Raw genomic sequence first — 15,275 nt, forward strand, 5'->3', positions numbered from 1 at the left:
GCATCCTCAGCAATACTTGTTATCACTTATCTTTTTTTTTTTTTTTTTTTTTTGTATCTAGCATACTTTACCTCACCACCATCCCTTATATACCCTGGTCCTTTTGCCTCCCTCCTCACTCTTAACCTCAGAGCTCGTGGATGTTTATTGATGTCTACTGGTTTATGAAAGTGCTTTATATTATCAAGGTGTCTGCTATGTAAATGTCTAGTATTTGTTTTTATTGCTCTAATTTACTATGCCACATGTAATTTTCTTAAATTCCCTCCATTTTGTTTAAAATGTCTCCCTTTCATTCTTTCTTATTGCTATATAATAGTCCATAACATGGATATACCATATCTTCTAGATTTAATTGTCTGCTGATGGATATTTAGGTTCTTTCCACGTCCTAGTTATTATAAAGAATGCTACTATGAACTTTGTGAAATATATGGGTTTTTGTCTTGTCTTTTTAATAATAGTCATTCTAATAAGTATGAGGTAAGATCTCATTGTGTTGTTGCCTTGCATTTTGTTAAATTTTTCTGTGTATTTTGATTTTTCTGTTAAATTTTTCTGTGTATTTTCTGTGTATTTTGATGATTAGTGATGCTAATCACCTTTTCATGGGTTTGGTTGACCATATTTGTATGTCTTTTTTTTTGGGTGGAAGTATGTTCAGGTCCTCTTATCTTTCTATATCTACAAGTGCCCATAATTTAATCAGATAACTGGGCTTTTTGTTAGTGGGTTGAGTTCTTCATAGATTTTAGATATTTACTCCATATTTGATATATGCTTGGTAAGTGTTTTCTTCCATTCCATAGATTGCCTTTGTATTGTGTTAATCACTTTCTTTGCACTGAACAAGTTTTTAGTTCTGATGTTGTCCCACTTGTTTAGTTTTATTTGTGATGCTATATTTTATGGTGTTACATCCAAAATATTGTTACCAAGATCAATGTCAAGGAGCGTTTTTTCCTATGTTTTTTTTTTTTTTCCAGGGGTTTTACAGTTTTAGGTCTTATATTTAAATCCTTAATCCATCTTGAATTAATTCTTGTGAGTAGTGTAACGTAGTAATATAATTTAATTCTTTTGCTTACAAATATCCAGTTTTTCTCTGTGTCATTTATTGAAAAGGCTGTCCTTTTTTCCATTGAGTACTGTTGAGTCACTTGTCAAATATTAATTTGCTGTGAGACATTGTATATGTGTAGGCTTATTTCTGGTTAGCATTTTGGTCTTTCTATCTCAGGTCTTTTGGTACATGGTGCTGGTAACATAAACAAAGCCAAATAGGTTTGTGGGAGGGTCCTTGGGAATATGAAATTGTTTCTTTGTCTATTACCTGAACCAGTCAGTGGGTCAGCTGGCTGGGTATGATACTTCTTTCTCCAAACAGCTTTCCTAGGTCTTGGACTATACCAGTATACGTTTGTCTGTGGGTTGTTTAATTGTTGTAGAATGGGGTATATGAGTGAAGGATGACTTGTTCATTTATCTAGTTGACATCCCATGACAATTTTTTTAGAGTGATATTAATATGTTTGGAGAGTTTAGATAAATATGGCAGCTGAAAGGAGAGCAAAAAGCACTAGGTTTTTTTTTTTTTTTACAGCTTTTATTGAAACATAATTTATATGTAAAAAATTTATCCATTTTAAGAGTGTAACTTGGTAAGTTTTATAAACTGTATAACTTGTACCACCACCACAGTCAAGTTTTAGGAAATTTCAGTCACCTTAAAAAGCTCTCAAGTACCTCTTTGTAGTCAGTCAGTCTGCTCCTGATCTGGACCTAAGCATACCAGTATATGGTGTCTGTCACTGTAATTTTGGTTTTTTTTCTAGATTTTTATAAACTGCAAACATGCAGTTTATAGGCTATTAAACCCAGTTATTTTTATTTAGCACAGTACTTTTGAGAATCTTTCATATTGTTGAATGTATCAGCAGGCTTTTTCTTGTATTGCTAAATATTGGGTTGTCGAAAAAGTCATGACACATTTTTACATTGCCCACAGGCAAGATCATTATACTTTCCTTAAAATCCTTGAAAATGCCCCCAAAGGATGAGTGGATCAAGGAGATGTGGTATATATACACAAAGGAATATTACTCAGCAAGCAAAAAAGACCAACTCATGCCATTTGTGGCAACATGGATGTAGCTAGAAGGAATTATACTAAGTGAAATAAGTCAGAAGGAGAAAGAAAAATACCAGATGATGTTATTTATAAGGGAATACAGAGAAACTAAACAAAGGAACAGATAAAACCAAACTTAAAAAATAACCCTAGAAAATTGATTATAGAAGTAAGGAACCCAGAGAGTGAGGGGAAGAGGGGGATTGAGAGCAATTAGAATTTTATATGAAAGACCTGAGACCATAAGGGAAGGAAGTGCAATGGACTATTGTGGTGGACTGTGAGTGATTGGATGGTGGGTGCACTATGGTTGCAATACCTATATGGTGCAGCACCCTATACTTCTAAAATACCAACAATAATGTAAGTCAATGTTATGTCAATTAAAACATAATAAAATAATAACTAATAATAAAATTTTATAAAGTGAGAAGAGAATGCAAAAGCAAATGTAAAATTCTTGTCAGGTAATAAAAAATACTAGCGAATACATAGGGAAAAACTTATTGGTCCTGGTAGTGATTTCCTGGATATGATAACAAAACACAAACAAGAAAAGCAAAAATTAAGCAAATGAGACTACATAAAACTGAAAAATTTCTACACAGTATAAGAATCAACAAAATAAAGAACTTATATTTACAGAAAATTTTGTAAACCATCTATCTGATAAGGAGTTGATATCCAAAAAATATAAGGATACATACAACTCAAGAGCAAAATACAAATAATCCAATGTAAAATGGGAAAAGGACTTGAGTACATACTTTTCCAAAGTAGAGATACAGATGGCCAACAGGTATGTGAAAAGGTGCTCAACATCACTAAGCATTAGGGAAATGCAAGGCACAACCACAATGAGATGTCATTTTCCACCTGTTAGGAAATGTAGTATCAAAAAGACATGAAATAAGTTTGTGGAGGATGTATTAGGAACACTTGTGTCCTGTTTATGGGTATGTAAGGTGGTATAGCCATTAAAAAACAGTTCATTGAATTAGAAACATGTATCTTCCATATAATGTAGGAATCTTACTCCTTAGTACATATCCAGAGGAAATGACTCACTATCTCAAAGGGCTAACTGCATCCAAAGTTCGTTATTTATAAAAGCCACATGGAAACAACCTGGGTGTCCACTGACTGATTAATGGATAAGGAAAATGGAATAAAATATACTCAATGGAATATTATTCAGCCTAAAAAGGAAATCCCTTTTTTGACAACATGACTGGACCTTGAGGAATATGTTAAGTGAAATAAGTCAGAGAAAGACAAATACTATATAATCTCACATATGTGGAATCTTAAAAAAGCTGAACTCACAGAAACAGAGAGGAGAGTAGTGATTTCCATGGTGGGCATAGAGATGGAAGAAATAGGTGAAAGTGGTTAAAAGGGTACAAACTTCCAATTATAAGATGAATAAATTCTCAGCTCTATATATAGCATAGTGACTCTGGTTAACAATACTATTATATTCTTGAAAATGCAAGAAAGTAGATCTTGAATATTATTATATAAAAAAATCCATGGTAACTCTGTAAGATTATGGACCTGTTAACTTACCTTATTGTGGTAATCATTTTGCAATACATATATAAAATCATCACGTTTCACACTTTAAACTTATATGATGGTGTATTTCAGTTCTATCTCGATAAAGCTGGAAAAAAGAATGGATCTTTCTAGTAATTTAACAAAATGCCATGGAAGTAAAAAATAATGACATAACATTCTATACAGTTACAAAATAACCTATTAATTCATATTTATAAATTAATCTGAATATTCAATATCTCAATATAATAAAAAGGTTTCATATATTTCATATCTCCACTGTGTACACACAATTCTAAAATTTTAGTTTTGCCAAAAATATTATAATTTTCTGGTTAGCATTTTGGTCTTTCTATATCAGGTTCTCAACTAGATCTTTTTTTAATATTAATTTTTTTATTTTTACATCATTGTTCATTTTCAAACAATATTTGCTTCCCCCCACGCCCTCAGGTGTAGTCCCCATAGAGTGTCCTTTACCAATGCAACCATGCATAGATCTTTTACAATAATTACTCTTAGAAACCTTGACAGTAAATCTCTGCAGTCAAGAATATTATTCTTACCTTCCCACACCCGCCCCCAATTTGAAAATTAGGAAATGTAAAAATGATATGGCTAGTAGGAAGCAGCACCAAACTTTAACACCCAGGGTGCTAAAGTTAAAAATTATGCACTTCATTGCTTTCATCAATGATTGAGGATACTTCTGCCTTGGACTAAGTCAGAATCCCATTTCTTATATATGATTAATCCTGGGACATTGGGGAGGTGGTATTAGAGCTACCAATGAATTCTGGATTCAGATATCTATTAATGAACTCTGCAGCCAGTTTTGAATTCAGATTAGGAAAAGGAAACCACTCCTTTGGACTCAGGGCTACCCAATTTGGGGAATCTCTAGGAAGGTATGGGATAGAGTATGCAATTATATTTTGGAGGGGAAAGATTAAGTGCTAATAAATCAGAATGAACAGATAAAATGGTTATGAGGAATTTCAGAGAGTATTTATTACCACTCTCCTCTTGTTCTAAGGGTCAGTGTCAGCTTGATGGTAGGGGAGGGTTGGGAGGATGTGCTGTTAGTTTGGTTTAGGGCCAAAGTGGAGAAAAAAATCTTCTGCTGTTCATGCCAGGGTTGACTTTTGGGTTTTATCAGTATTATGTAAACACTATCCTCATTTGATGACAACAATGTTCTTTCCTAAGAAATCCCTACTGATACCTTAATAATGTCCACTGAGCATTGCGTGAAAAGTTACAGAAACGTATTTACAATTACAGAAGTTTCCCTATTCCCAGTCTCTAAGCATAAAACTTTTAATAGTGTCTCTAGAGAAGACTCTTAGATTTACTTTAATATTTTCAAAAGAGAATGTTAATTGTGTATGTATGTCCCTCATTATCATGAACCAAGTATTAGCCAGAGTACCGTCCTTGATGATTGAGTTGAATTCTTTCTCAAACACTAATTAGAGTCTCAAACACGGATATATGTTGGGCATTTCTTTCTTTTTTTTTTTTTTGGTAGTTGTATTTTTTGTTAGGAAATGCTGGTTTACAACACTGTGTATGATTTAGAGTTATAGGTTTACACCTCTTCAGATGTATGTGCCACACCACACCCACATCAAAGCACCCATAGTCATCTACTGTAGTCCATTGTTTCACACTCTACTTTGCTCTCTAAATTCCCTCCGCCCCCTCAGGTAGCCTCAATGCTACAGTCAGATTTCTAGGGTTTGCTACTGGTTTGATTATGTCTGAACCTTTGTTTTGTTTCTCTATATTCCACATGTAAGCGAAGCCATGCAGTACCTGTCTTTCTCAAATTTCACCTAGCATTATCCCCTGTGGTTCTGTCACAAATGGCAAGAGTTCATTTTTTTCATAGTGGAGTGATATTACATTGTGTATATGTACCACTTCCCAATCCACTCCTCTGTCATTGGGCACTTTAGTTATTTCTATAGCTTGGTCGTTGTAAATACTGCTGCAATAAACAGGAGTACATATATCCCTTCAAATTAGTGTTTTTGCACTTTTCCAGTTGATAACTAAAAGTGAGATTGCTGGATCATATGGCAGATATATTTTTAATGTTTTGAGAAACCTCCATATTGTTTTCCTTATGTGAACCAATTTACATTCTAATCAAAGATGTGTGAGGGTTCTTTTATCTGTTGTTTCTGGTCTTTTTGATATGGACCATTTTCAAGGTCTGAGGTGGTATCTCATTATGGTTTTGATTTATTGTCCTGATAAGTGATGATGATCATTTTAAAATGTGGCTATTGGCTTTCTGTATGTATTCTTTGGAAAAGTGTCTATTTAGCTCTCCTGCCATTTTTTATTAGGTTTTATTGTTGAGTTGTATGAGTGCTGTTTAGATCTTGGATATTAACCCCATGTCAGATGTATGATATGAAAATATTTTTTCTCCCTTTTGGTAGGATATCTTTTTGCTTTAATGGTTCCCTTTGCTGTACATCAAAATTTTGATTTACATAGTCCCATTTATTTTTGGTTTTGTTTCTCTTGCCCTTAGAGACAAGTCTCCAGATACATCCCTGAAGCCAATGTTGCAGAATGCTTTGCCTGTGTTTATGTATTTTATGTTTCAGGTCTTTGGTTATATCAATATATGAACAAGCAAAACTCAAAGTAATTGATAGAAAACCATCAGAACAATGGAAATATTGTATGGCAGTAGCAATAAAAAAATCTACAGACCTATACAATAATCTATATGTTTCTCTTTAGGGAGAAACAAAAGCAAATGGATAATCATTAGTTTACTCCTTTTACTCTGGCTTGGAAGGATCTTGTGAATGGTCCCCCAGAAATTTTTTTTAAAGATTTATTTATTTATTTATACAAGCACTGGGTACAGTCAGAAGCGTGGGAGAGTGAGAGAATTCACTAGAGCCAGAGTGGAGAGCAGTACAGGCAGACCGATGAAGTACACTGCTGAGGGGAGCAGCAGGCGGCAGGAGAGGTCTGTCGCGCCACATGGGACCCTTGCTGGTGGCCAGGGATCTAACTGGCGCTGCAGAGGCTGCGGGCAGCTTTGCAGCCCGGCGCTCAACCGCTGCGCCACCAGGGGAGGCCCTCCCCCAGAAATATTGTATCATGAAATTTGTTAGGTTTTTAAAAATTAATTAATTTTTTAATTTACATCATTGTAGTCCCCATAGTTCTCCTGCCACTGTATCACCCATGAACCATCACCGTATTTCTGTTTTATTCCCTCCCTTATTTGACACTCTCCCCTTTTGCTGTATACCTCAGTTCTATGGTCAGCTTTAGTTTGAACTTCATCTTGACCTTTTGTTTGATTTCTGTGTATTCCACATATAAGTGAGACCACCCAGTAGTTATCTTTTGCTTCTTAGTTATTTTGGCTAGCATAACCCTTTCCAGCTGAAATTTGTTTTAAATAGTTAAATGTTCGATATCTTTATTTGTTTTTCTTAATTATTTGTTTTTCTTAATCAAAATTCCATTGATTTATCATTGGCATACAGTACTCTGTAAGCTTTGGGTGTACAACTTCACAACTCAACATGTATATATACTTCAGCACACCCAGCACCAAAGTCCTAATGCCACTCAAACTATTGAATCAATCCTCTTTACCCATTCTTCCCAACCACCTCCCATGTCCCCTTTGGTAACCACCATATTTTCCTTGGAGTCTAAGAGTTATTTTTCTTCTATGCAGTTAGTTCATTGGTTTTGTTTATTTATATTCCACTTATTAGTGAAACTATTTGGTGACTATCTTTCACTTACTTCACTTATCATAATCACCTCAAGTTCTTTCCATGTAGTTACAAAAGGTTTCATCTGTTTTAATAGCTGAGTTATATTCCATTGAGTATATATGCCACAAATTCTTTATCCAGTCTTCTGTTGGTAGATGGTTAGATTATTTCCATGTCTTATATATTGTGAATAATGCTGCTGTGAACATGAAGACGCATATATTGTTCTGAATTAGTGTTTTATAATCATTGGGTAAGTGCCTAGGATTGATAGTGCTGGATGATAGGGTATTTCAACTTTAATTTTAAAAATCTCCACTATTTTCCATAGAGGCACCACACAATCAACAGTCACACCAAATAGTGTTGCAGAGTCCAGAGTTCCTTTTCCTTCAGACTCTGACCAACACATGTTACCAATCTTTTTAACATAGGTCATTCTGAAAGGGTAAGGTGATATCTCTGTGATTTTGCATTTCCCTTGTAATAAGTGATGTTGAACATTTTTCATGTTTCTGTCCATTTTCTGTATATCTTCTTTGGAGTAATGTCTATTCATATCTTCAGATTGAGTTATTGGGTTTTTTGTTATTGAGTTTTATGAATTCTTTACATTTGGGGGCATATCATTTGCAAATATTTTCCTTCTCCAAGTCAGTAGGTTGCCTTTTTGTTTTTGTGGTGCTCCTTTGCTGTACAAAAGCATTTTAGATTGATGTAGTGCCATTTACTTATTTTTGCTTTTATTTCTCTTGCCATTGGACCTGAGTTTCCAAATACACCTCTGAGATTTATTTCCAAGAGTGTATCAGTTATATTTTGTACTATAAAGCATATAGTATTTTATGATTTCAGGTCTTATAGCCAAGTCTTTAATCCATTTGGAATTAATTTTTGGAGTGCTTTTGGGAGGTAATTAGGGTTAGATTAGTCATAAGTGTAGGCCCTTTAAGATGGAAATAGTGCCCCTAAAAAGAGAGAAAATGTCTAGTTTCCTTTATTTTTATGTGTCCCTTCAATGTCGTTCATTGAAAGGGTTTTCCTTTCTCCATTGTATAGTCTTAGCTTCTTTGTCATAAGTAGTTGTCCATATATTTGTGGATTTATTTCTGGGCTCTCAACTTAATTCTGTTGATCTGTGTGTCCGTCTAAATTCCAATATCAAACTGTTTTGATTACTATTACATTGTAGTCTAGTTGATTACTATTGCATTGTAGTATTTATGAAGCATGATACTCTTATTTTTCTTCTTTTTTTCTCAGCATTTCTTTGGCTATTAAGCATCTTTTATGGTTTCCTATATATTTTAGAATTTTGTTTTATTTTTTGAAAACTGTCATTGGGATTTTGATATCAGTTGTGCTCGATCTGTAAATTGCTTTAGGTAAGATGGCTGTTTTAACAATATTTATTCTTCTAGTGCATGAACATGTGATATATTTCCATTTCCTTGTGTCTTCTTTTATTTATGACAATGATTTATTTTTTTCATGGTATAGATTTTTCACCTCCTTTTTTTTCTCTCCAACTTTATTGACTTGCAAGTCATTTACGTAGCTATATAATTTGGGGAGTATGATGTCACAAGTCTGTATATGTACGGGTTCATTCACCCTCCACCAAAGTTCAAGTGACAATGGCCTATCATCTTCCCTGTCCCTTTTCTTCCTTCCTCCTGGTAATCGGTATATTTTTCACAGAGTCTAAGAATTATTTTCGCTGTGAATTTGCCACAATTTTGTTTTTCCTTTTTTATTTATATTTGCAAAATGGTGAAGCAATCCATTAGCTAACTTTCACTTTTTGATTTTTTTTTTAGCATAATAATCTCAGGATCTACCCATTGTTCCAAAAAGTACTCTTTCATCAGGTTTTTTTTTTTTTTTGGTATTTGGATAGCATTCCTTTTTTTGTTGTTAAATTTACTCTCATGTATTATATTCTTTTTGATGTGATTGTAATTTCTCTTTGCTTTAATTTAACATTTGCATGTAGAATTGCAACAGACTTTTGTACATTGATTTTGTATCCTGACATTTCCTATATTCATTTATTATTTATAGTAGTTCTTTGTGGAATCTTTAGGGTTTTCTATATTTCTATATATATTGTGATCACTGAAGAAGTAAAAAAAAAATGCTTCTTGTCCAATTTAGATTCCCCTTATGTATTTATTTCTGGCTTTATTTCTTTGGTTCTTTCACAACTATGTTAAGAGTAGTGCTGAGAGTGGACATCGTAGTCTGTTTCTCCTGATCTTAGGAGGAAAGTTTTCAATTTTTACCATTGAGTATCATGTTCTATGGGTTTGTCAAATATGACCTCATTATGGTGAGGTAGGTTCCTTCTATTTCCAATTTATTGAGGTTTTTTTTTTAATTAATCATAAATAAGTACTGAATTTTGTTAAAGGCTTTCTCAGCATTTATTGATATGATCATGTGATTTTATTTTTCCTGTTATTTTGTGTTTTTCTTTTTTAAAAAAAAAGATTTATTTATGCATACAAAAGCTGGGGTGTAGAAGGAGGTGAGGAGGTGAAAGGATTCACCAGAGACAGAGTGGGGAGCAGAACAGGCGATTGATTGAAATACACTGCGTGGTGGAGCAGCAGGCGAGACAGGAGAGGTCTGCTGTGCCATGTGGGTTAGCTTCCTGGCCTGGGATGGAACTTGTGCTGCAGTGGCTGCTGATAGCTTCACAGTACTGAGACTTAACCTCTTGCACCACCAGGGAGGCCCCCTGTGTTTAATCTTTCAATGAAACATTTAATTATGACACTAATTCTAGATAGTATGTTATATCCTATTCTAAGAGTGAATTCTAGTGATAAGAAGAGTAAAACTGATTACTTAGTGTATAATATTTTTGATTGTTGTGAGAGAAACTTAAGAAAATGAGGTAGCATGCAGCAACCATCCCAGACCCAGTAATATCCCAGGTTTTATTACAAGAAGAAAAAAAAGGTTGTATGCTCTTGCTCAATTTGTGCTATCAGATTATTTTAATTTTACACACGTACTATGAATATTTATTTATAAACTTTTGTGTGTAAATCACTCTGCTACCTACTACAAAGGGTAGAAAAACTTCTAACTTGTAATTAAAAGAGTTTATAGGTGAAAAATGAGTATTGCAGAAGGATCTGTGGACTTAAGGATAAATATACTGCCCAGCATTTGAAACAGCTATTTCTAGCTTTTTCCAATTATCTCAAAATGCACATGGGGCAGCCGAGTGGGGAAGATTTTCTGTAGAGGCACCCATATACAAGCAACAGGTAGAACTTGTAAAAATTATGACTGTCCAGAAGATATTCAGAAATTCTTTTGGGAAAAAAAGTAGACTCCAGTAGGAGAATTGTGGAGAATGAGACCTAAGTTAAAGCAAGGTTTTATTTGAGTGACCTCAGATAGTACCAGGGTGAACAAATGCATGGCAAAGCATAAATACATAAACAAATGAATAAATAAATATATAGTAAATAGGTGTATTCCAGACACATGCATAGAAGAATAATCAGATGCCTGTGTGGATATATGGCTGTAGATAATTTAACATGTGCATGTACAATCAGATGGCAGAGATACAGTCATTGGAAATAAATAAAGTGGGATATGATTTTATCATGTCTTATTTAGGAGAATAATCTGGCAGCTATGTTTGGAAAGTAAAGAATAACAGTAAGTAGAAAGGAGAAGTTAATAAAAAAGTTTTCAAAAGTAATACAAGGTAGTTTGAAGGTGGGAATCCTCAGTGGTATCAGTAAAAATGTGTCTGGATTTTTTAGTATTCGGAAAGGAATGGCAGAAAAAGGACTAAACTTAGATCATTTATTCTATTTGAATAGTTAGAGTGAGAAAATATACCCTGCAAGGACTCTTAGAGTCCAAAGCATTGAGATTCTTGCTCATTTTTATATCTTTCCCCTGGACACTATGCTTACATAACATCTTAACATTATTTGAACTTTGATAATTGGCATCTAAAACCCCATAGTTCAATAAACATTCTAATAAGCTTTACATACCAATGATTTATATCTACTGCATCTTCTCTTTATTCTGAAGTTTGAGACCATTTCCTTTCTATTCTGCCTCTTTTTTCTCCACTAAGCCATCCTCATTTAATCTTTCAATGTATTCACTTAGGTTTCTGAAATTTGTAAAACTTCTCAGAATACCCAGAAACAGAACATGCAGAACTAGAAAGTGCCTTAGGAGGTAATAAAGAGAGTGAGGCCCCTCCCTATTTCCTGCTAGTCATGGATGCACTCTGAGGAGGGTTCCCTCAACACTTGGGCCCTGCCTTCACTCTCTTCACTCCTTTACTCCCTTGCCCTGTTTGCCACATATGTCCCTGGTGCTGTTTATTTTGAGTAACACAAGACTTGATTTCACCACAACAAGTAAAATTCACCAGGTCTCCATAAAATAGAATTAAAGACATTTTGTTGCTAGCAGATTTCCTGTGATTTGCCCCAAGGTACTCAAACACAAACCTGCCAACACTGTGCATTTCAATGTGATAAGAGTCTCCGGCTGCCAGTTATATTATCAATGACATCATAATCGAGTGCTTCACAGAGACACAGCCTATTTTAGCACTTAATTAATATATTTATAAAGTCACGTTGAAGAACACCACAAGCATGTAAAATGTTCCATTTGTTTCTTCCTTTAGTTATTTTAGTATGTTATGAGCACTTGATTAAAATTGCTTGTATGTTTTTGAATAACCTAACAAGCCTTAAGGAGTTCAATAGGTATTCATGCATTAAGTCATTAAACTAACAGGAAAATTATCATAGCAATAAGCTTTGAACTCTAATCAGCACATAACAAACAATACCTAATATGCACAATTTTGTGACTGCTTTACTGGAGAACAGCTATTAGTATGAAGTCTAAACAGTTCTCTTTATCAATTTTGTCAGTGAATCTATGACTTTCCTATTTCTCAGGCTGTAGATAATTGGATTTAAGAAAGGAATTATGATAGTGTAAAATAGTGAGTCTTTCATATCTTGATCATCTGACTGTACAGATCTAGGGCGCACATACATAAAGAGAAGAGGGCCATAGTATAAAGACACGGATAAAAGGTGGGCTCCGCAGGTGGAGAAGGCCTTCTTTATGCCCTCTAGAGACTTCTTTTTTAAGATTGTAAAGAGAACCAGTGTATAAGAAACAAGAACTGTTGTGATAGTGAATACCTGAACAAATCCAGAGAAAATATACATTATTAGAATATTAATGGAAGGGTCAGTACAGGAAATCATAAACAAAGGTTCAATATCACAGAAAAATTGATGTATTATGTTGTAATTAGAGAAGGTTAATCTGAGTACTAAAACAGTATGAATCATGGAATGAATGATGCCAACTACAAATGAGAAGACTATTAGCTGGGTGCATAGTCTGTTGGTCATAATCACTGGATAACATAAAGGGTTGCATATGGCTACATAGCGATCATATGCCATAGCTGCCAAGAGAAAACATTCTGTGGTCGCACTGAATGCAAAAGAAAAGAATTGCATCATGCATTCCGAAAGATGCATTACATTTCTCCTGGCAAAGAATTTGACCAACATGTTGGGTGTCACTGTGGATGATATTGAAGCATCCACAAAGGCTAAACTTCCAAGGAGCAAGTACATGGGGATGTGAAGTTGAGAGTCATTCCAGATGAGAGCAATAAGACCAAGGTTCCCCACCATGGTGAAGAGGTATATCACCAAGAACACCAGGAACAAGGGGATTTCCCACTCCTGTCTATATGTAAATCTGTGAGAACAAACTCTGACAGCAAGGATGCATTTTCCTTTTCCATGTCTCATTGGATGTTCCCTAAAATGAAATGCAATAAATATCAGAAGCACATTCATAGTAGATTGGTAAATTATAAACTGACAGAGAAATTTTAAAATGAATGATACTCCTCTCAGAATGCCCTTTCAGTTTCAAATAATACTACTATATAGGAGGTAGCTACTTTGGGGATTTCAAGCAATCAGTATAAGTACAATATGTTCAGCTTAAAAATATACAGGAACTAATAGATTTTAAAAATCCTCTCCACATGATTAAAATGTGAAGTGATTCAAGTTGAGATAACATTCCTAGCACTTGGGTGATAGGACCTTGGGCGTGACAAGGAAGACAAATAGAGGCAAAGGGTTTTAGACAGTAGAGGCATGAGGACTCAGGACGTTAGACATGCAGGGCATGTCAGTGAAGCAGAGAAGACTCACCTGGTGATTGAACTGATGTTCATCAAAGTTGAATCAAGAATTCAGCGGCAGAGCTGTTGTGGAGAGTGGCTTCTGAACATCCAGGCAAGATGAGATTAGTAGCATGAGTCTACTAGATCTTAATAGAAATAATATCTGGAGTCATGGAGGAGACTGAAATAGGACTGTCCATTGGAATGTGTGCAGAACGAGAGGGAGGGAATAGAAAAAAACTTGAAGGTATAGGAAAGAGATTACAAAGAAAATGCACAGCATGTATTAGATGGCCAATTCTGATCCCTTTTTCTACCACCCAATCTTTGTGGCTTGCAGAGGTAACCACACAGTCAAAAAAGCCCAAAGAGCTAGAAACTCATCCTTTCCATTCCCCTTTGTCCTAGAGGAGAGAGGGATGCCTGGATTTGGCAAGTCGAATCACTGAACCTGCATCTGGAATATGGGGAGAGGAAGAAAGAGGTGCAGGTACAAAAGACAGTATTAAATTAAAAGGCAATCCTATGAAGGCCAGCAGTTGTGTCCTGTATCCACAACAGTGGCATTGTCGGTGTGAGTTTATGCGGCTCAAATTCAGGGAGAGTAACAACTACTCTTACTGAGCTAATGTTGGGACATGATGTGGCTATTGATGGGCTCCTTTGTTTCCTATGTCCCTGCACACTTTTCAATGGATTCTCCAACCTCCCGTTCATTCTCTTTTAGAGCCAGTTTCTACTCAGTTATCTCACTTCCTCTTGCATCCAGGAACCTTGGTTCACCCAAAAGGGCTGAGTGAGAGACCAGGAAAGGATATTAAGCAGCATGAACTGAGAAGCAGGTGTGAATTATATAATTAATGTTGTGAACACTAAAACACTAAAGAAGGGCAAATTGAAAATACCATCCTGTGCAAAAATCCAGAATGAATGCTCTGCTTGGATAGAAAACAAACAACCAAACAAAGCAGATCATTTAGTATGGAAACTGAGAGACTCATAGTGTCTTTTTATATTTTTCTTTTTTGTTTTTAAACAGCCTTGTTTATAGAGTGGCTTTTTAAAGAGCACTTTGGGGTTTGTTGTGGAGTTGAGGTCAGAGGATAATAAGTGAATGGGAAGCAAGTGGTACAACAATGAGGAAAATGAAACTGCTCTGACAACTGTGGAGGACATTTATTTCATTTGGCTTTTATCTATGCCCATAGACAGATGTGAATTTTTGTCCTGCAGAATACTGTCATGAAAGTTTTTCAAAAGCCAGGAGGAGGACATTGAGAGAAGAAGGGCGGGGGGGACTTGAATAAGTAATTACGTAGTTGAAATGAAAACCAGAGGGAGCTAACACAGGAAGCAGAAAATAATGGAGACAAGGCAATGTGGAAAGAGAAGGCAATGAAGTAGTGTGATATGTAAGAGAAAGACTGCAGATGAAATAGGAGAATGGTTCAGATGAAGCAGTAAATAGTTGTCTTAACTGGTTCTCATTAAAAGTTGTCAGCTCTGGGAATCCTTTATTTCTGTCATCTATAATTCCAACTTTATTTTCCTGTGGTATTTGTGTAAACAGAGACTCATTTTTAATTTT

General features: G+C 35.0%; 1 pseudogene; it reads right to left on the reverse strand.

Moving 5' to 3' along the window:
- Positions 1–12,365: 12,365 nt before the first annotated feature.
- On the reverse strand, positions 12,366–13,294 carry LOC119256852 (olfactory receptor 5H2-like; annotated as a pseudogene).
- Between the last annotated feature and the right edge of the window lie 1,981 nt (positions 13,295–15,275).

This window comes from Talpa occidentalis, unplaced genomic scaffold, assembly GCF_014898055.3.
Source record: "Talpa occidentalis isolate TD23 unplaced genomic scaffold, MPIMG_talOcc4v2.1 talOcc4.4, whole genome shotgun sequence".
Classification (NCBI taxonomy): Eukaryota; Metazoa; Chordata; class Mammalia; order Eulipotyphla; family Talpidae; genus Talpa; species Talpa occidentalis.